This window comes from Cupressus sempervirens, chromosome 3, assembly GCF_028749045.1.
Source record: "Cupressus sempervirens isolate cs-2001-9-10 chromosome 3, ASM2874904v1, whole genome shotgun sequence".
Classification (NCBI taxonomy): Eukaryota; Viridiplantae; Streptophyta; class Pinopsida; order Cupressales; family Cupressaceae; genus Cupressus; species Cupressus sempervirens.
In genome coordinates, this window is record NC_143120.1 from 177,194,987 (window position 1) to 177,216,670 (window position 21,684).

Below are 21,684 nucleotides of genomic sequence, written 5' to 3' on the forward strand. Positions count from 1 at the left end.
ATATGAACACCAGATTTTATGTCAAAAAATCAAGTGGGGAAAACTACAAAGAACGTTAATTCTTGAGTGTGAGACACTAGTTAAGATGACATTGGTTAAGGTGAACAAATGGTGGCTCCCTCATAAGCGGTTCACTACAAATAGGTTCTCTGCCAAGTTTCTCATTACAAATAGGCAAACTGCTTGACTATCATAGCCAATACAAAAAACAATTGATGATAAAATCGTCCCCCTATTAAAACATGAACTGATAGAGCAAACCTCTAACAACCTCTTCAAATGAACTCTAAAATATTGTTTATTGGATCATAGTTTCATCTCATTTTTGCAAAAAGAGGGGTAAAAATTTATTAAGACAGAAAGGAATACAACAAGGAGAGCTCAACAAGGAGCTCGATCCTGAGCAACAAGATTATCAAATTCTTGCACCATCTCAAAGGACAGTTGCCCCCTATCCCTAATATTCCAACTCGGATCATGACTAGAAGCCCATTTGGCTAAACAATCAGCAGTTCTATTCCATTCACGAGGAATATACATGAACCTAATGAACTAAAAAGAGGAAGAGAAGAAAAGAATTTGCTTAACAACAGTGGCCATCTGCCAACTAACATCCTCAAGCTCTTGCGAAGAAAGCATGTTCACCACCACCTGGGAATCAGACTCACAAATAATCTTACTACATCCCCGCAAGCAACACTGTTCCACAACATATAAAATAGCCTGAGCTTCCATGAGATTGTTAGTATAATCACCCTTATGAACTGAGAAGAAAAATTTAACATCCCCAGAACTACAACGAGCCACTCCGCCAATACCAGCCGGACTAGGATTCCTACGGGAAGAACCATCAGTGTTAATTTTCAGAACTCCACAGGGAGGAGGAGTTCAGTGCCCATCCCAGTTAACCCGACCCTTCCTCTGATGGTGAAGCTGCCTAGACATAGAAGGAAGCCTATGAGCTGCAACCCATCCTGCAGATGAAAATTGAGGCGATTACAGATAGCAAGATCAACCAGATCCATACCCCCATCAAACTCACACTTCACAAGAATAGTTTCCTGAAGAGAATGTGATATTTTCCACCAAAGATGCAAAACACCAAGCCGAACATCTTGGAATATGCGATGATTCCTCTCCAACCAGATATGCCAAAGCATGAAAGATGGGCCAACAATCCAAGCAGCATGGAGAGAAAAAGACTTGGAGGGAGCACTACCCAAGCGGGCCCAAAACTCAGGCAAAGAGGAAGCATGCCGACAAGAGCAACCCCAAGCGCTCCACCAAAGGTGCCATATCTGAGTAGAATAGGAGCAATGGAAGAACAGATGGGAGACAAACTCCTCTCCATTACCACACAAAACACAATAAGAGGGGCCCTGAAATCCACGTTTACAAAGATTATCCCAGGTAAAACAACGGTTGTGAGCCACTAGCCACATGAAAAAATTGCACTTGGACCAAGAAACTTTATTCCAAACTTGCTTCCACCAAGGGACCTCAGCATCCCCAAATAATTGTCCAGTTATCTCCTGATACCCAGCAAAGACATGATATTTATCAGACAAGGTACCGCCCCAAGCTAAAACATCTGGACCAAGCAAAGAAGAACACTCTCTAGAGGCCAGAATTTGAGAAAGCTCCTGACTATCCACGTCTGTACCTCTAGGAGGCCAATAAGAGGAATGCTTCCATCTGTAACCAACAACAGGTCCCAATTGATAAGGAGTCTTGTAATGAGCCACTTTATCCCATCCAGCAGCAAGAAAAGAGTCACAAAGAGGCTGAAGATGAGGGTATATGGATAAAATGGAAGGGAATCCATCCCAAGCATCAGACCAAAACAAAGCCTGAGAACCTCCTTTACATATCCAGAACAAACCCCTCTTCACCAACATCGCACCTATCTTCAAAGTATGCCAAACCATTAAGCCACGACCTTAGAGAGGAAGTGCAAAAACAGAGCAAGGATCAACACCATGAAAATATTTATGAGTGATAATATGAGCCCAAAGTTGATGTTGTCCAGAGCACCATCGCCAATAAAGTTTAGCAGCCAAAGCTTGACTACTCAATAGAGCAGATCGAAGACCAAGACCACCCTCCTTTTTAGGCCTACAAACAGTTGCCCAATTAACCAAGCTCCATTTAGTACTACACAAATTACCACTCCAAAGGAATTGTCGAGAAAGAGCATCAAACTCCTTGAGAAAGTAAATAGGTGCAACATGAACCATGCTTCTATAAGTAGGAAGAGCTTGGATAATAGCTTGAAGAAGAGTAACCCGGGCAACAGTAGAAAGCCATCTATGAGTCCAATGATTTACCTTATCCTGAAGCTTGGTAGTCAAATTTAGCCAGAAGAGACGTGGCTGCCTGGAAACAGCAATAGGAATGCCAAGATAAGTCAAAGGAAGTGAACCTATCTGAAACTGTAGGATACCAACAATCCTATGCTGAATAGAATCAGGAGTGTTAAAAAAGTAAATGAAAGATTTGTGCTCATTAACTTTCTGGCCTGAAGTTGCCAAATAAACGTCCAAAGCATGTCGAAAGGCTTCAGCTTCCTTGATCCTAGCAAGACCGGCAAGAGCAAAATCATCAACAAATTGAAGATGGGAAAGAGAAGGTAAGCCATTACCCCACTGCCAGCCTTGAATAGAATTCTGGGACACCTGATGCTTAATGAATCTGCCCAAGCCTTCAGCCATGATGATGAATAGATATGGGGAGAGAGGGTCACCCTGGTGGAGGCCTCTAGAAGCACCAAATAGTTGTGAAGGTTGACCATTAATAAGAACAGAAAAAGAGGCAGAAGTAACACAACTCATAATCCAACTCACCCAGTCAGAGCTAAATCCAAAAGAAAGAAGAATACTCCTTAGGAAGCTCCATTTAACTCTATCGTAGGCCTTAGCCATATCCAGCTTAACAAACATGGCTCTCTCCCTTGAAGTAGCCATAGAGTGAATAGCCTTAGTAGCAATAACCACCCCATCCAAAATTTGTCTGCTAGCAACAAAACCACCTTGTTCTTCTGAGATAATAATGGGAAGCCACCTTTTCAGTCTCTCAGCAATTAGCTTAGTAATAACTTTGTAAACCACATTACATAAGGCAATTGGTCTAAAAAACTCCAATTGATTAGCACCCTCTCTCTTAGGAATAAGAGTCAAGAATGTAGAGTTCAAAGCTCGAAGCATTTGCTTGCTAGCATAGGATTCTTTAACCACCTCCAACAAATCATGATTAATGATGTCCCAAAATTCCTGAAAGAATTCAACTGGAAAGCCATTAGGACCAGGAGCCTTCCCCTTAGGCATGCCAAAGACCACCTCCTCTAGCTCTTCCAAAGAGATAGGACGCATGAGATAATCATTCATTTCCTGAGTGATAAGGGAAGGAATACAGGACAAAATAATATTTTCTTCATTATTAGCAGGAGGAGAGTCCTCAGAGAAGAGGGTAGAGAAGTACGAAATAGCCTCCTGGAACAAAGCTGGCAAGGAATTCAGTTGGATACCTTGAGAATTAACCAAAGAAGAGATAGTGCTCTGATTCCGGTGAGATTGCACTGTTTTATGGAAAAAGGAAGTGTTTCGATCACCTTCCTGGAGCCAATCAACTCGAGTCTTTTGCTTCCAAAAAATTTCCTCTCGAAGTTCTCATTCTTCTAGAGCTCTAGAAGCAAGGGATTCAGCCTGGCCAAGATCCTCTGAGAAACCTCGATCTCTAATCTCCCTTGTGATGACATCAAGATTTTGTTGAGCAAGCCTCTTCATAAAGTGAAGATTCCCAAAGCATTCCCTATTCCATATCTTGAGCTGCCTTTTAACATATTGAAGCCTTTTAGAAAATGAGAACATTGCAGTACCATATGCAGGAGCACCATCTTTCCACCAACAAAAAACAAAATCATGAAGAGAGGAGTCACGAAGCCACATCAACTGGAACTTAAAAGGAGGATGCTTCAGAACATAAGCCCCTATAGCAGAAAATTTGATTGGCCAATGATCTGAACCCCTCCAATCAAGGATTTCTGAAGAGATAGTAAGGGTGCCACTAAACTAGAAGCAAGAAACAAGAAATCTATCCAGGCGTTCTGAGATAGCAGCAACACCAGTCGTGCGATTATTCTAGGTATAGAGGCCATTAGAAGGCTTAACATCAGAGAGATGCAAAAGAGATATGTGTTGCCGAAGAAGAGCAGAAGAAGGCCCCAATCTAGCCAAACCACCATGCTTCTCTTCCAGACTTAAAACTGAATTGAAGTCCCCTGCTAACACCCAAGGATGACAATTTCTAACATATTGAATATGTTCCCAAAGTTCCTCCTTTCCCACAAGATCAACAGGTGCATACACATTAGTAACCATGATTACCTCTCCTGAGTCTAGAGCAGAAGCTACCATAGAGAGAGCTGAGCGAGAAGACATCCAGCCAAGAGGAGAAATTTTTTGAGGATTCCAAAATATAGCTAAACCACCAGCACTGCCTGTTGCCCCAACACATTGGCATTGGCCACGAGACCAAATACTAGAGGCATGTTGGAACATAGACTCCACAGAGAGCTTAGTCTCTTGGATACAAAAAACATCAGGACTATGATCAACCACCAAGTTATGAATAGCCTTTTGTCTAGGGATGCTATTCAACCCCCTTACATTCCATGAGAGAATAATCATCATTGGGTAGAATTGGGAAAATGAGAATCCAAAGGTTTCACTGAACCAGACTCAATCAATATATCTCCTGTGAGTTTAATCTTCTCTTGGTCTGTTTTGCGCCCACTCCTTAGAGGGGGAGTAGAAGAAGCCTGCTTAAAGGGTCGAGGCAGCAACCCCAAGGGGAGAGGAGATCCCTTGCCCTTACCTGATGGTAGCACATCCTTAACCAAGTCAGCCAAAACAACATCATCATCTTCCAACACTGCAGGAGTCACCAGAGCCGTTGTCATAGGAGCTACAGGAACCTCACAGTTCTGATATACTACAACTTGAGATACCCCACAAGCATCATTAGGAACAGATCTCTCATCTGGGCAAACTGGATCAAAAGAGATAGGAGGAGGAATACCCTCCTCTAGAACCATACTATCCAGCACCTCAAAGCGGTTAAAACCTGAATCAGATAATCTTTCTTTCAAAGGCCTCTTTTGACCACGTCCCTTAGCTCGAGGGTGAACAGGGGTAAATCTATCCTTATCCTACATTTGAGCCTTACCCTTACCTGTAGCATCTTGTGGATTCATCCCCTTGGTAGTATTAACCATTTGAGATTGTCCTTTCCCTGTAGTATCTGCCAAACCACCAGCATTGCCAGCTGTAGAACGATCCACTCCTTTGAAACTCGAGTTACGGGGGCACTGCCGCAGTAAATGACCATACTCATGAAAAATCTGGCAACAGAAAGGGAGGGATTCATAATCTAACTGTTGTACCCAAGAAGAATCCCCCAGACAAATTTCCAAAGAATCTGGTAATGGGTTATTCAAATTAATTTCAACACAAATTCTAGCATAAGAAATAACCTTTTTATCGAGGGATTGATGTGCGATCGCAGCTGGCTTCCCCAAAAAAGCAGCAATTTGTCGAAGGATGTCTTCACGCTAAAATTCCAAGGGAAGACGAGGCAAGCGAACCCAAACTGGCACTGTTGAAGGGAGATCCTCAGCAGAATTAAAACCTGAATGCCAAGGTTTGACAAATAACCCCACATGGTTGTAGAAATAAGGGCCTCCTTCAAAAACACGATCATGATCAGACATGCAAGAGAATACAACAAAAAATAACTATTCCCTGCCAACATAATCTCCATATCGCCTTCCACCTGCCAAGAGCGGCGGATCCATGCCTCAAGAGTGGATAGGGAAATTCGGATTCCAAGAAATTTGCATATCAAAGCATGCTTGGTCCAATAATCAATGTCCTCCATTATAGCCGTTGGAGGAATAACCAGAACAGGGCGATCATGGCTACGCGAAAAACAACCATTAACTTTTTTCAGCTTGGAGCTCTCCCCTGAATAAAATGATTCAGATCGCATTGAATGCATAGTTGGAGAAGAACCATCTGTTCTCACCAACGAAGAAGAAATCCTAGGCCCTGCCATGGAAACAATAAAACCCCAATCCAAAATTGACTGCAGAAGATCTCCAAAAACACCGATGCAAATTATGTCCAGTAGCTAGCAATCCAAACAGAACAGAAAAATAGTAAAGATCAAACACCAAGAACAGGCTAGGGGAAAAACCCTAGCCCAGCTGGCAGCCAACGCTTCTCCACATCCTCCAGCAAAACCCAAAATCGATGACAACTTTGTTTCCCTCAACGACTAACTTAGTTTTTTCTTTTCTATAAATTTCTTAACTTATAGTGGGTCCACGTTGACTTCATAGTTTCATCTCATTTTGTTTGCTCTCTATTTATTTATTTATTTCTTATCACATTGCTCTATCATCCTTCATATATGATGTTCTATTTATATACTTGTAGAATAATGGAAATCCATAATAGGTTGGCCTAACACATATATTGACTTGAAGAATAATATTAAAATATTCATAAAGGCTCATCACACTATTACTAGACTTAGGATATGTTACACATAAAGATCTTTATACGTCACCATGAGTCCCATAAATAGGTCATACATAAGATGAGTTCATTACATAGCATAGTTACCAATAGATAAAAAAACTTGAAGTATGTAAGATATATTTCGAAGATAATAGGAATGCCACAACTAAGATCAAGTCATGGTATTTAATAAATTTAGTTCCAATTGAAGGAACACAATTAATTATATCTACAAGGAAGTGACATATAAAAAACTTATAACATATTGCATGAATTTTCAAAAAGAAAAGATACCCGAAATAAGATTTGAACACAAACACCAATATCAAAGATTAATCTTCATAATCTTGCACTAACTATCTTCCAATATTGTCCTAAAAAGTTCTGCCATATTTGAAATAATGGTAGAATCCTCACTACTCATAATGAAAGCACATTGTATAGGATAGATCAATGTCATACACCATTCAAAGCACACCATTTTGAATTGTAGGAAATTGACATCAATGACAATAATGCCATATCTTGTCAATAATATGCCTCTTTAAAATTGATGACAGGGCAATAAAAACTCTATAACTCCAACTTTCCAAAAATTCCAAAAACTCCCCCTTTTGTCAAGCAATTCCTTCTTCTCTTTATTTTCTTCCCTTTTTTCCATCAAAGGCAAAGGGAAAATAAGTACATTATGAGTAAATCATGTTAAAATTACACTTTTCATAAGAAAACTTTTCTTGTACCTTTCTTTCACAATTGGAAGAATCTTCTTCAATGCTTGCACCCAAAACTCATTCTAGCACACATGCTCATGTAAAACCAACAAATCAAATGAATATGAAACATAAATTTTATCTAGAGATGGGTAGTGTTGTTCATAATTTTCTCCATTACAAAGTATCTTGGAGAGATGACCCAACATAGCTGACAATTTCTTTATTTGATGAAGGAACAACACAACACAGACAACAAAATATGGATATACACATCTAATTGCAAGAACTGAACAATTACAAGAACATCAAATTTTATTTCTACTATCTAGAATGAAATGACATTAGAACATTAAAAAATATAACATGCTACAACCACATGGGCATATCATTGTCATTACAATGATGTGCAAGCTAGAGCTACTATATGCACCATTAGAACTACCCTAGATAACCCTATGAACCTTCTTTATATAAGGGGATTCTAATTACCCTAGAATTTTCTAGAAATTCTACATCCCTAAAATTCTATTAGTTATCTTTTCTTACATTGGGATACAACCCTAATAACTTTCCTCAAATGAGTTTTTGAGGACTAGTGCAACTTTTGCAGACTATAACTCTTCACTCATTGACTTGATTGGTTATTATTATCCCATTTCAGAGATGACACAAAGTGCTCTACAGGCTGAAGCTGCAAAGTGCTACTCTTGCCAATGTTTGATCCCTTTTTAGGGTCTCCAAAGCCTTCAAAACTGAATTCAATTTTTTTGTAGCTTTGCCAAAATTGAAAATTTTCAATATCTTCAAAACCAAACTTGATCTTGTAGTGAAACTTTATTGACATGATGATATATATTTTTGATAGGTAACATATTAAAAGGAGGAATTACATCGGATATGCCATATGCATAAGTTGGCCAAAAGCATTACAACCATATATCTTTCCCACCCCACATACATATATATATGATAAACAACAAAAAAAGGGCATTAACACCCTATCCAAAACACAACAACATCCCCATCCACAAAAAAGAGACATTTTATATGCCCAAGGCAAAGACACTATCCACCTATGCCAACCACCTGTGCTTAGTCCTTAAACCACTACACTGCCTCCTCCCTCATGAAATTTGGAGTGGTCTGGTCGTCTTGAACTGACCTTGGCATGCCAAGGAGATTGGTTCCTTGGTGATGCTTATTTCCCTCACTTGTTCCCACCGCTTCGGTTAATGAGATATCAAGCCACATTTCATGCACCGTGGAATCTCCAACATCCTTTTGCGCTTTCCTTTCAAGTTGGTGTCGCAGGGGCGTGGCATCGCCATCATCAACCCTCGCCTATCCTCACTCGACATCCATATCTTCTTCTGCAGGAATTCCACAATCGTCCTCCACCCTTTCTCAGCTCATGAAATGTGTACGCCTTGTGGATTTGCTGATGAATATACAATCAGGGGTTGAATCGAAGAACCGCCTCCCCCAATCAACCTCCATGGCTCCTGTCCCATCTCCAATTTGACATATAGAACAACTCTGTCCTTAATCTCCTCCATCCCCTGCAACCATTGTGAGTCAACACATGCTGACACGATCCTACAAACTTCCTCCTTGGTCTCACCAACTAGCAGCGCCAACGCCACAAAGAGTGAAACCACATCCAAGTTGGAGCGTCTCCTCTAGTAGGATTCCAAATACTCCATTCCAAACATCTGCTGGATGCCCTTCAAGAACTCTTGGTCATCAAACATTAAAATGTTCTTCAGAAGTTTGTAATGCCCCATCTGAAGATCCTTGCAACAAGAATAAATATAAGCCAAGTTTTTTTTTAATAACAAGTATGGATGTACACGACACTCAACATATGAGGATCACAAAGATTGCAATAGAAGACTGTACAAACATCCAAACACCAACGGATCTCCAAATGCCACTACTGAACATAAACAACTAACCATGGAAGGACGCAAATAATTTCAAATCCGAAACATCCCAAAATCAAAATGCAGTTCCAAGGTATTCAAGAACACCATAGAGGGTAGCCAAAACACTCCCCAAATTTTTTTTGTCAAATCAAAAAGTGCTCACTGTCCACCCAGACAAGTTTTTCCAAGACCTAGGCAATACTTTAGTTTAGCACTGTGCGATGCTTTCCAATATTGTATGACCTTTCTAAAGATGGCGTGCGATACTTTCAAGGTCTAGGTGAAACTTCTCTTGAAGCCGTGTGATACTTCATAAGTATCTTACAACCTTTCTTCAATGGGCGTGTGATACTTTCCAGTATCGCATGACATTTCTCCTTAAGACATGTGATACTTTCCATTATCACAAGATATTTATTCCTTGGGCATGCAACACTTTATAAGTGTTTTCGAGTGCTAGAGCACGGTCACCAAGAACAAGTAAGAATGCTCCAACGAGCATTTAGAAAGGTACAAGAAGAGATAGAACCTCCACATCGGGGAGTACTAGATTCACATATCGAGGTAAAGACACTCAAACACTCAACTGTAAGAAAGAAACTACATTTAACCATCTAACATAGCAATGAAGGAAAAGAACTAAAAGCAACATCACAATGTACTGATATAACAAGCTAAGTGCATGGTTCCTCCCAATCATAATAGTATCATGAAACCTCGAAGGTCCTAGCCATCCCCCATACGTAACATCCCAAACTACCAACTAGATAGTTAGAGTTTTCTTATAAGGATGTCACTACTAAGGCATAATAACATCATAAGAATAGGGAATCTTCTCAAGAATCTTTGGAGGTGGATTCTATTGCTGATCTGCATGATTTAAATGTTTTCCCTATGGTGGTGGCCAATACTGTTGTCCCTCCTTCGAATGCTACTATTTCTAATTTGGCTGATGCTCCTCATGTAGCCCTGGCTTTGGGGGGAGTTGTTGCCCCTCTTTCATGTGGTGGTGGTTCTTCTACCCTCGCTGGTAGGGATTTGGGGGATTCTTGTGGTGTTTCCCCTACAGTGGTGGTCAATTCTATTGTCCCTCCTTTGAATGCTACTATTTCTAATTTGGCTGATGCTCCTCATGTGGCCTTGGTTCCGAGGGGAGCTGTAGCCCCTCTTTCATTTGGTGGTGGTTCTTCTGCCTTGGCTAGAAGGAATTTTGGGAATTCTTGCGGTTTGGATGACTTTTCTTGGCACAAGGCTGTTGGGATGGTGGAGGATGGATGGACAAAAGTAAAAGGGAAACAGGTCAAGGCCTCTTTTCCATCATTTGATATGTCTCTACGTTCTTAAAAGATGGGATCTAAAAGTAAATCTTGAGGCTCAAATTTCTTATCCAGTTGCTCGCCTGGTCTTTTTTGTGGCTGTCCCTTTTTATTTTGGTTATCTTGGTCTCTTTGTTCTATTGTTTTGTAGCTTGACATGGTTAGGGTTTAAATGTCTTCTTTTGTAACCATGGGGTTTCAGGATCCCATTTAAAACCTATTTAGGTGGTAGTAGTGCACTGTCTTATCTGTGAGGCCACCTTGGTCACCTAGTTTAGTCAGGCAACCTGTTTCATCTAAGGGTTTTTGTTTCTAAGTTTGAGCTTCATTTAAAATTAGAAGATCTGTAAAGGGTTTCAGGAACCCTTCAAAACTTATTATCCTTAATCAAAAACATGCTAAACCAAAAGCAATAGATACTCCAACTAAGAAGATAACATCATCTAATCATATGCTAAACACCATAATAATGGAATGTGTCAATAAACTAACATCATTTAAACATGATATACAAGCATTCCAATGAAAGCATAAATCAGAAGAAAGCATACTCCGAAACTTAAAGTACCAAGTGAAAACATCCAACAACGGTCACACTAGGATAATAGACCATCTCTATACACTAGTCCCCAACATTGGCGAAGGTAGCTACGCCACCCAACCACATGAAACCTATAGGTCCGCTCCCTCTATGCTGATGAAGATAAAGATCCAACCACAAACAAACATAAAGCAAACATCCATGACAAACACTCACGCCAGACAATAATGATGATTGAAACAAAGACCATGAGATAATGCAAGTACTATAGGTCCTGGTCAGACACTCAATGGGTAACTATGTAGGGAATGACATCATGGAGAGTCGCTTGGCATCAGAAAGCCCAAGCTCAAATCGTGCAACTCAACTCTCCAAAGGAAGGGTCTCACACTATGTCCTCAAACTTATTCAGGTGTTCACACATTTATTATCTTAAGTTGTATTATCACCTACTATTTTATATAATTATCACTTATTTAAAACTTCCTCTGCCAACCTATTGGGCAATGGTCACCAAGCTACGATATAGAAGTCCCCTCCATGGTGCTACCCTACCCTACCCATGCTCATCCAATGATGAGTGCCTGTAGGCATTCATATTCCCAACCCAACCCTTGATGATCATAACTCCATCGAATTACAAATGGGAGATTGGGCCTCGTAAGTCACCCAAAAATTTATGCACACGTACTCATGTGTGGCGCACCACCATCACAAAGATCATAACATAAGGACTAGATGAGAACATAAGCAAAGTATCACTCAACCAAAAACACACTCAGGATGACGAATGCGATACACATCCCAATGAAACATAAAAGAGAAACAATGGTTTGACCGATATCCAAACGAATGATCTAGGTCCATGACCAACATCATGCCAATAAAACTCAAGAAAATAGGGCGGCACACAAAACAAGGTAAAACCCCAAAACTAGAAAACTTTGAAATAAAAACCCATTTGGTCTTTGGGCACAAAAGCCTCAAAAATCCAATAAAATTTGGGTTCGAACATTGTATGAAAAAATGATCAGCATAATGGTGCAAAACCCCAAACCCTCATCCTAAAAATTGAAAAAATGTTCATACCCAACCAACCGGGCATAACCAACAAACAAAAACAAAGGGGAACACTAATTCTCAGCCTCCAAACAACTAACTACCAAAAAAAAACCAGAAATGGAGTTGAAACATGAAAACTAGAGAGCCCTACTTGACAGCCAAAGGGGCTAAAATAGAAAATAGCTAGGTAAAATAATTAATCTGTAGATATGACCAAAAATGATAGCAAAGCAAGGTCTCCCTGAGCTAGATCCAACGAGTTCGTCCTCGCAAAGATCCCACACTTGTAGCTCTCACAATGAACATAAAACCAATCCTTTAGAAAAGGATTTTAGAAAAAGCTCTCAATTTTCCAAATTGCAAAAGTGAGAAGTGAGGAATTAAATTCCTCTTTCAATACTTTTTCACTTTTTGAGTGAATAATCGATTAGGGTAAATAGCCAGTTAAACTAGCTAGACTCTGAATCAACTCAAATGGAAAAAAGTTATTCAAAGTAATTGGAATTCATCCATGGAAAAGCTGTAAGAAATTAAAAATCAATTAAATAAAGCTTGAAAACCCTGAAACCAAAATCACAGAAGGCCTTAACAACTTTGCGACAATGCGGAACTCTAAATGTATAGACATGCTCAATGGTCTAATCACGTAATGTAAATGAGTCCAAATTTAACAAATCACCGAAGGGTTTAATTAAACATTTAAATAAGATACATCGACTATACATGGATGACATTGGTAAAATGAATAGCTGAATCACTAACTCCATGTGCCACTGCCAAGGATATAAATCCTGCACACTAAAACACATGATCAAGTGCAATTGCATATAATATCATAACCAAAACAATAAATACCTAATTTAACCATTTACTTGATTATACTGATATAATCCATTTACATCACTCATGTTTGCATAAAACATAGTGAAGCAAGAATGAAGTGAATATCCATAGCATAAAATTCATCACATAACAAAATTAGAGATATGTCCAAATACTAGATAACCACATATCATCATAGACCTATTGTCATCTCAAAATGGCATCAACATGCAAATATGATAAATTGAACAACTTAGCAGTATAGCATCTATGATATTGAAATCAAAGTATAACATCTAATCCTCAGGTTATCTCAAATGAAACATAACAAGAGTATCAAGTATCTCTCAAATCAAAATATAACAAGGTTCAGACTGCAAACATGAGAGGCACTATAATGCCTAATTGTGATCTTTCCTTCATACAATTGCATCTGATTATCTGATTCAAGCATAAAATTAGTCTTCATTTTCATCTCTTTTTTGAAAACCCTGTGGAATGCCCTTCCTTTCCTCCTTAAAATCACACGCTTCAAACAAACTAGATGCTTTCTCTATGCCGAGTGCCAATAAATAATTACAATCCTTGATGCATGCAAGGGATTGATATTTCATGAATGCCGCCGTGAGTATTGATTCATGGTTTCAATTGTACTCCCTTCTTTAGTAAAAAAAAACACTTTTTTGGCCTCTTCATTGTGTTTTCCAATCTTTATTCCAAGTCAAGAAGCCTAAGGTCTTCAAAAATTGCATTCTGAATCCCCAAAGCTACATTTGTGCCCATGTTGGCCATCTTTTCTACCACCTTATTTGCTTCTCTATATACATGAGAAACCTTAAAGTCCTTGAACTCCATTAACATGCATCTAATCTATTTTATGTGTTTGTTAAAATTCCATGCCTCCAACTTTCCTTTCTTAATTCTATTAGTGATTATCTTTGAATCCCCTTCAAGATGCACTCTACAAAAATCCAAATTATCACCTAAGACTAAAGCCTCTTTAGTCGCTTCACATTCTGCCACATTATTTGTTATCCCTCAGTCGTTTGGCCATAAAAGAAAGGGTATTTCCTTGATAATCTCTTCCTATACAACCACATCTAGAGACCCCCAAATTTCCTTGAGTTGCCCCGTCAAAGTTGATTTTTACCCACCCTTCCTCTGGTGGTAGCCAACACACCTTTTCCCTTCTCTGTTTAAGATTAGCCCTTAAAAACCCATTAATAGGCCACTAGTATGATGATATTACTAAAGTGAACCTCCAAGGAATAAATTAGAACTTTCTAATCTCCAAATGGCAATTTACTGAAAATAGTAAATTTTTAAAATTAGTAACTCTACAGAAAGATAGTCTTGTTGGAAATATAAGAGGAGTAACTGAGAGGGGAGGGGTGAACCAATTACCACTAAAATAAATCCTAGATCCTTAGATGTCAAGATATAATAAACTGTGAAAATTGAAATCTATTGATGCTCGATAAACACATAGAAAAATGCTGTAACTCAGTTAACACTGAAAATGCTCGGCAAATACTTAACATGAAAATAATAAGATATTATTTGTGATTACTATTACTTTAGTTTAGGTGCAAACACATAAGAGAAATAACATGAACGCATTTGACACCAAGATTTAACCTGGAAACCCAATTTGGGAAAAACCACCGATTGCAACTAGTTACTAATTTTCACTCTTCTAAAGTGAGCCCTGTTAGGAGCCAAACTTCTTAAAGGTTACAAAACATATTGTTAGGTGTGACCCTGTTAGAGGATTTAATCACCTTGTTAGGAGTGGCCTTGTTAGAGGTCTTTGGAAAATTTAATAGAAAAGCCACCTTGTTAGAGGATTTACAAATAACTGTTAATCAAAATTTGTTAAGATATTTAGATCACTGCTACAATGGTTAGAAAGTAAGAATGAGATAATCTGATTTCATATGCAATTGATTTGCTGATTACAGATCTCAATTCTGACTTATATACTTGATCCTTCTTGATCAAATGTATCTTTTCAGCTCCACAAGGATATTCTTCTTATCCTTCTAATCTGCATTCTCTTAGCATCATTAAATCTTCAATTCTCTTCCATGTACTCACACTTTCTAAATCTCAACTTGACCTTCTATTTATATCTTTCATATTGTCAAGTTGGCTAGAATATAACTTAGAATAATTAATATTCATCTCCTCAGTAAGCTAGAACCAACATACAAATCAATTGAACTTAATATGCCAAAATAGAAAAATCATTTGTTAGCTGATCCTTCTTGGTAGACACTAACACAAAAATAATTTTCTCGTGTTAACTAAGTGAACTCGGTTAACACTGCATATTCACAAAGTTTCTTTGGTAATTGAGTGAGCTTGGTTAACACTGGTTCCATCCAACATTTCCTTTATTAACCGAGTGAGTTTGGTTAACACTCATCTTCCACAAACTTTCCTTTGACGCTCGAGTGAACTCAGTAGATATTGTCTTTTGAACTAGGCAAACTTTGGAATGTTTGATAGACACAAAAATTTGTCTCCAATGCCAAAGTGAGCTCAACATTCACTGACTGGTGAATATATGACATTTTGTGTAACATCAAAGACAATACAAAATTAATCAATTGTTCCAACAAGTCCTTAATGAGAATCTAGACAATATTTTTGGGTGATGCAAGATTGCTCTTATAGCCTGGATGTTCTTGCATTATTAACTACCAAAAAGTTCTAACCGAATTTTCCATTTGTTTTTGAGCAGACAAAATCTTAGCTTACCAACCACCAAATCTCATCCTTTTTTTTCTATCTTTATTTGTAAATTAACATCTCCTTAATGCACTTTTTTGTCTCATTAATGTATTTAGACAATTTTTGTTTGGTATTGCCATATCTTTTCTCAATCACAATTTTGATATAATGTCATTTAGATCCTTCCTATAAAAACCTTTCTTCAACAAGTAATAGACCATCTATTAATGAGTTAGAAACATTAATACCATTCAACAAAATAATCTTAAATTCTACGCCTATGATCAGAAGAGCAAGCATTACATCTTTTCCAATCCTTTTCAAATAACCCTCATCTAATATGTAATAAATTTCTTCTAAACCTAAAGAGTCATATCTAGAGAGTCACTCTTCCAACTCCTCCCTTTTATCTTTAAATATTACATTAATGACTTTTCCCTTTTTCCTATTTTTCCTTCTTTTAAGTTTTGGAAGGGAACCACCAATGATAACCTCCGATTCTCTCTAACCAAGGAGAACCCTCCTTAAAATGGTTGACATTCATAACATTAAATAATACCAACTTGAAGCACAAATCCAACAACAAGGATTATTAATAAACTTTGCACGCATTTGATTTATCTTCTATAGACTCCAAATATTTGGAAACTAGACTTCTGTTAGGGATGCTAAATTTACATTTAATGTCTTCCTTTGATGGTAACTAATTCAATAAGTGAAATACTAAAGACATAAGCAAATACCCAAACCGAAAAGAATATCTCTATGTTGGCAAGTTGGCTAGTATGGATACATGAATGTTGTCATTCATGGAAACACTCCTATTAGTTAAGGTCACATGAAGTAAAGGTACAACTTTGGTTTTAGTCAATGAAGAAATTTACTAAATATAATAGAGGATAACTATCGACAAAGGAACATTTTTAGTTAGCGAACTTCACTGGAAGCATATAAATAGCCACAAATTTGGCATATGGTATAATAAATATTGTAGATGACGTATTTATGTTTGCAAATATTTGTATGATTTTTGGAATAAGTTTTGGTTGAAAAGCATGAAATAAATTTGTTATCGCATAGACAAAGTATGTGGTAAAGAATGGATAATTTGGCTAAGGAATTGAATTGTCTTAACACTTCAAGAACTTGGCAATGTAAGGATGACACCCTAGATGTTAACCTTAACTTAGAAAATTGTGATAATAAGTTTTCATAAGTGTTTACACATTGTTTTATTCATGTTGACTACATACAATAAATGTAAAATGTATATAAAAAGGTATTTTGGATATGCAAAGTATGACAATGCTATGATTATGTTATGCGAGCTTTATGTATCTATTAATGGTTAAATGAGATCAAATGTTATATGGGCATGATTAGATGTGAGGAACACACAAGGATTAATGAGATATTAAAGATATCAATCTAGGTAGTTTTGGTACAATATCTATATCTCTTATATAGATTGTAATTCATTTTATGAGTAGTGAGCTCCTTTTTGTGTTACAAATCCTAATAGGCTTGAGGCCTCTAACAAGAACTGATCTACTAAATGTATTTAATAGATCCTTAACAAGGTCAACACTCCTTTCATAATATTTTTAATTAGTGTTTCATTTCACAAGTGCCATCCCCATTGAGGTTTTCCCTTGGAAACAATTTCCCTAGTTAACAAATATGGTGTTAATTGTTTCTTTGTGTTATGCAATTTACTCTTCAATTTAATTATTAATTGTTGAGATCCATAATGGATAAAAAGTGTTGAAATACTAATTCTTCCCCCTCTCAGTCTTCCTTATTTCTAACACTCTCAACCAAAGACATTATGAAATTCTCATTAATATATTTCATTATCAAACTACACAAGGAAAATTGTTCATTTTCCTCCACAATTCTATGCGAGATATACAACAATAGATGTTGTAGAACCTACACAATTTTAAAAGTAGATTTTTTAACTGATATGGTAAGCAACATGTCTAAATGTAGGAATGGAAATAAAGTTAACAAGTAAAGATTAGGGGTCTTTATCAATGGCAGTAAGTTCATAAACATGTTTTTATTTCACCTTTTTTTCCCAAGGAGATCACAAATGCTGTACAATCCAATTATAACTTCAATGGCTTCCTTAGTGATTGCATAAGGTTTTTCCAAAATGATGTTGCCATCCTTAAATCAAATCAACAGGAATAATATAGATTTTTTGTCTACAAACAATGGAAATTCTCTCCATAGACCCATTCCTAAGGTTCTAATATTTTGCAACTCATCAAATTTCAACCTAAGTTCCATTTTCCTTATCTTCCAATGATCAAATTCATCCATTTTTACCCTTTTTTAATTTTTACAGAATATTATCATTGGATTCACTAATAACCAACATGAATCTCATGACACTTGGTTTAGCTTATTCAAACCCTTTATCTCCTTGCAACACTTTGTTTCCTTCTTCACCAATTGTAAGAAATGATTTGAAAGCATACCAATTTATCCTTAATTGCTCATGATGATTTTATTGCCAAAAGTACATCGACAATGCCAAAAATTTCACTTCCCTTTCCAATCAACTAGATCAAATTAAATAATGGAAAATTCACATGAAAAATCATACCTCACTTTAGAGAGGGGGAGATAAAAAGATAAGCTTTGTTAAACTCCCCTTAAGCCAAGATGGTTAACTTAGATTCTGGAAGTACTTGCACCATTATCTAGTGCCACAAATGAGTTTTCTTCACATGCTTCCTATTTCTTTCACACCTTGATTATCTTCTTCTTAGATTCATATGATTTTTTAACTTCCTTTTCATTTTTAGACTTATCCAGAGAAGCTACATATTTGTACATGTTAGCATAATTTCTAGATTGACTACATTTTTTTACATATGATAATTCCCCCTTTTTTGAATTAATTGAATGAACTTTAGATCTACATTGATTAGCTTTATGACCATAACCTTAACATAAATAAAAATGATCATGAAAGAGATTTTTCATTCCATTCGTTGTAATTGGATTAGATAATTGACTTCTTCAATGACTTTCTTTGTGATCAAACTTGTGACAATTAAAGAATTGAATAATTTGTTCCTTTTTTCTTCTACACTATGCAACCTTATCTTTAATTTTTTTTCTTGAAAATTATGAATTAAATGATAAGCACCTTTGAGAATTTGGTTGCATGACCAAAGATATTTTTGTAGGTTTTCTATTTGATGATTTGTCGCTTCATTCAAATAACTGATTACTATGTAGATCATTCTTAGATATATATAATATAAGAATGGTTATTTATTTTATATGTATATATATATATATATATATATTTAAAATTGAGAATTGGATAATGGTATTTTGCTGAAGAAATTAATATGCATTTATAATAAATAAAACTACACACACAAACAAACACACACACACACACACACACACACACACACACACACACACACACACACACACACACACACACACACACACACACACACACACACACACACACACACACATACACACACACACACACACACACACACACACACACACACAATTTTATTATTAAACAAATTGATTTAGTTGATTATTACAATTGATTGATTGCAAATTACATTATTTATGTTTGACCTATGACATGTCATTAAGTGTGGTTATCTAAAGTCGCTATCTTTCTTGTGACTGTTGGAGTTAATACTGGGGCATGGAGCCATGCCTACAGGGCTATGTGACTTCATGTGGAGGCATGCCTACCGGTGGGCATGTCACCACCATTTAATAACATATATAAATAATGTAGAATTAAAGGTATCAAAATTTAACATTGAACACATCCATTTGACAATCTTGAAACATATTGAGTGTTTTAGCATATATACATACATATATGTATATATGTATATTAATTATTTTCTAAGTCATAGTTTTGGAAATATAAAATGAAAGGAAGCATACTAATATAAGGATATATATATATATATATATATATATATATATATATATATATATATATATATATATATATATATATATATATATATATATATATATATATATATATATAATATATATATATATATCATAGAAAATTCATCAAAATTAAAATTCATAATATATGCATAGATATAATCAAATTCAACATGGTATTAGAGCATGTGTGAGAAAATATTAGATTAGATTTTCTTATTGAAATAATTACCATTATTTTTGTTGGAAATATTATGCTTATCAAGATGTTGAATATAATTAGATTTGAAGACAAACTTGAAGGTACTTCAAATTTTGGAGCATGAAAATTATGAATGATACTCACATTAAAAGAGCAGGAGTTAAAAACAATAGTAGAAAATTTAGTTCTTGAACCTAGTGAGAAAGATGAAAAAGACTCAATGGGAGAAGAACAATACCAAAGCAATGAAATTATTGGTTGAAGGAGTGAAAGGTCACATATTGCCTTTAATAATAAAATTATACTCAACATATGCTATGTTCAAATCACTAGAAGATATGTTAGAGATCAACAACACTAGTAGGCTTCTTGCTCTTAAAACTCCAAATTCATCATATAAAGATGAATCAAGGAGAAATGATCACCTCATATTTTATGAGAATAAAAAATTTGAGAAATCAACTATCCACAATTGGTCATACCTTTGATAGTTAAGAATTAACAATGATAGCCCTAAATAGACTTCCTGTCTTATGAGAAACATTTATACAAGGGATAAGTGCTCATTCCAAACTACTCAAATTTGACCGATTAAAAGATGACTGAATTCAAGAAGAATCTACAATAATAACTAGAGGAATCAATATGAATTCCACTAAGGAAGACATTAAGATCCTCACAACTCAATAACACAAATGAGGGAAGAATTTCAGTCTAAAAAGGAAAAAGGGAAAGAATACAATTGGGAAACAAACATTCAATAAAATGAGGGACCTATCTAAAGTGCAATGCTATAGATGTAATAAATATGTCCATCTTGTAGTGAAGTGTCTTTATAGACCAAAATTCAAGCCTCCTTCCCTAAAGTCAGTACAAAAAGCATGGATATGAATTCAAAGAAACTTGTGTTCTACTATGCTCTATCTAGTCAAGTTTCAAATATGCTAAACACTTTGGTTGTAGACAATGGGTCTTCTTGACACATAACAAGATTCAGAGAATATTTAGAATTCATAAAAGAAGATTATGATGAAGAGGCGACTATTGGAGATGATACAAATTATCTAGTAAAAGGAATTAGGACCTATATTATCATTCTCAAATTAGGCATCTAATTCAAAGTCACATGACTACTATATGTACGCAGGATAAAAAAAGAATTTAGTTTCCATTTTATCGCTTGAAGACAAGGTGTACATAATTTCTTTAAAATGGAAAGAAAAGTACTAGCCTGGCCCAAGAACTCAAATATAAAAAATTCTCATACTATTGGAATAGGGCATGGATGCCTCGAAAAGCTATGGAATTCTCCCTCTTCAATGTTAATCCACAAGTCAACAAATGTAAATTAAATCTAGCACAAGAGATCGAGACATTTCTATTTTTGTGGCTTGCTCTCTTTAGAGATGATGGAAACAAGACTACCTAAGCTCAAAATTGAACATCAAAGGACATGCAAAGGTTGTGCATTAGGGAAGAATACCAAAATCATTTATCACAATGAAGAAATTAAATCTAAAAATATACTAGAACTTGTTCATTCTGATTTATGTGTTTTCCCTCCATAAGAGGACTTTAGTATTATATTATCTTTGTAGATGACTACTCTAGGAAGACATGGATCTACTCTATAAGATGTAAATAATCCAAATAAAATATTATAAATTTCAAATAATTTAAGGCACTAGTAGAAAACATATTAGGAAATAAAATCAAAACTCTAAGAACAAACAATCAGAGGGAATACACATCAGATTTTTTTTTTTTTTTTTTTTTTGTAAAAATGTTCGGATTAAGAGGGGCTTATTTGTTCCTTACAACCCTAAAAA